Genomic DNA, 2,623 nt, shown 5'->3' with positions numbered 1-2,623 from the left:
TACGGTGCCGCATGCTGGAGTCTTCTTTCTATGAAGGTTTCGGAACAGGGGCAAACTGGAATAAAAATTGTCCACATACAGATGGTAGCCTTTCTCCAGGAGTGGGTTTATGAGCTCCCAAACGACTTTCCCACTCGATCCAATATATTCTGGGCAATTAGGGGGATGTAGCTGGGTGTCCTTCCCTTCGTATACCATGAAGGCATAGGTATACCCTGTAGCACGATTGCACAATTTTGGTGGGAATAAATTGTTTTAAGCCCAGCCTGCCGGAAAATTTGATAAGGGACTCATCCACACATATGTGTTGGCCTGGGGTAAACAACTGGGGGGAGATTTCTGAAAAATAATTTATTAGGGGCCGAATTTTAAAAAGCTTGTCAAAATTTGGGTGATTTCGGGGAGGGCACTGGGTATTGTCGTTATAGTGAAGGAATCTCATAATCATAAGATATCTAGTCCTGGGCATTATTGAGGAAAAGATGGGCATGTGCTAGATGGGGAGGGTAGACCAATACGAACGTATTTCATTTTTTCTGTTTAAAATTTTAAACTCCTCCACTGTTAGGGCTCTCCACTCGTAGGGACGGGCATAAGAGGACGTTGGGTTACTTGCAATAAATTGTTGGGCATATAGGTTGCACTGGGCCACAATTGATGCAAGCATGTCCTCAGTAAAAATAAGGTGGAAAAAGTCTATCGGGGAAAAATTTTCTGTGTCCACCTGAACTCCTGGCTGGGCAGTGAAAGGGGGAACTTTAGCTTCTCCTGAATTAGGAGGCAGCCACAAGGGGTTTTGAAGGGAATAGGGAAAGCTGGCATGGGACCTAACCCTTTGGGACTGAGGTGACACCCCACTGGTACGTGGCCTTTGCTGAGGTACTGCGGTGCTGGTGGATGGCACTGCGGTGCTGGTGGATGGCACTGCCTCCTCACCAGTACGCCTTCATCTGGCGGGCAGACTCTTATCCTCCTCCTCTGAGGCTGTCAGTGTACCACTGGTTAGGACAGGCTCGTAGTCCACGTCAGACTCAGAATCGGAAAATGAGGAGGAATCCGAAGCGGAGAGCTCCCCGTTGCTCTCGTCACCCGCAAGAATACTGTACGCCTCCTGAGCTGAAAATAATCTTCTAGCCATTGTTGGTGATGACAGAAGGCACTGATGACAAGTGACACTGATGATAGCTGGCACTCTTACGTGGCACTGATGACACGTGACACTTACGTGACACTGATGACACTGATACGTGGCACTGGTGACACTGATAACAGATGGCACGTGGCACTGACAGGTGGTACTGACAGATGGTACGGACAGGTTGCACTGACAGGTAGCACTGACAGGTGGCACTGATGGCAGGTGGCACTGATGGCAGGTGGCACTGCTAGATGGCACTGGCAGATGGCACTGGCAGATGGGACTGACAGATGGGACTGACAGAGGCACTGGCAGATGGCACTGGCAGATGGCACTGGCAGATGGCAGATGGCACTGGCAGATGGGACTGACAGATGGGACTGACAGATGGCACTGGCAGATGGCACTGACAGAGGCACTGGCAGATGGCACTGGCAGATGGCACTGACAGATGGCACTGGCAGATGGCACTGGCAGATTGCACTGATATTAGTGTGTTGGCACAGTGTATGTGTTTTTTTTACTCACAGTAACTAAATGCTGAAGCACAGTTCACTCTCCCTCCTCACACGCTCTGTGTGAGGAGGGAGAGCCGGCAATGAGAGATGATCTCATATGTTTACATATGAGATCATCTCTCATTGGCACCGTCGATCGCGCTGAAAATGGCAGCTATGATTGGCCGTTTTCAGCGATCTGTAACTGGCTGTGTCCAAGGGACACGGCCAGCACAAAGCTTTCCCGATGCGTGCCCGCGGGCGCGCGCATCGCGGAAGTAAGCATCAGGACGTCCAGGCAATAGCGCTGGCGCAAAGTGGTTAAAATGGCACATTTTCTCAGTTTAAACATTTGATATATTTTCTATTTTCTAATGTGCATGATGATGATGTTTAATGTGAAGGGTGTGCTGATCTTTATGTATTAACCCTTGTGCTTTGACGTTTACTCTAGGAGCCTCTGGGGGAAATGTTTTTTCCCTGACACAAGCATTACAGCATATAAGAATGGCATAGGCTCCGCCCCTCGCCCAATCAGGACTGGTTATACTATATATAAATGAGTCGCCTCCCTCCAAGTGGCATTCTCTTTTTGCTCCTCAAATACTCAACTGGTTATAGCTATGAATCAAAGAAGATTTTTATTTTTGCCCTCACCTTGCCGGATTCATCTGGCCATCTGTACAGGTTCAGCCTCTTTCCTGCGACGAAGCGGTTGTAAAACTTCCATACGAGGGAGACTCCCCCCAGGTCCGGATACTAGGGGGCTGGGATACTGGTCTCTGGATGCAGGTAAAACCGTTCTGCCTTGTGGTTGAATGGGACTGATCCAGTGTCTCCTCCCTGGTGAGTTGTGGCCCCGCACACACATTTTGTTAGTCTGGCTTTGGGTATGTTGGTTTCCCCTGCAAAGATGCTGGGATTTTTTTTGTCAGGGCTGCCCTCTTCTAAGATGGCTCCTTGTCTGCTTCCTGTGGCTGGACTGCGC

The sequence above is a fragment of the Aquarana catesbeiana genome, linkage group LG10 (genome assembly GCF_042186555.1).
Source record: "Aquarana catesbeiana isolate 2022-GZ linkage group LG10, ASM4218655v1, whole genome shotgun sequence".
Lineage (NCBI taxonomy): Eukaryota > Metazoa > Chordata > Amphibia > Anura > Ranidae > Aquarana > Aquarana catesbeiana.
This window is presented reverse-complemented; position numbering follows the sequence as displayed.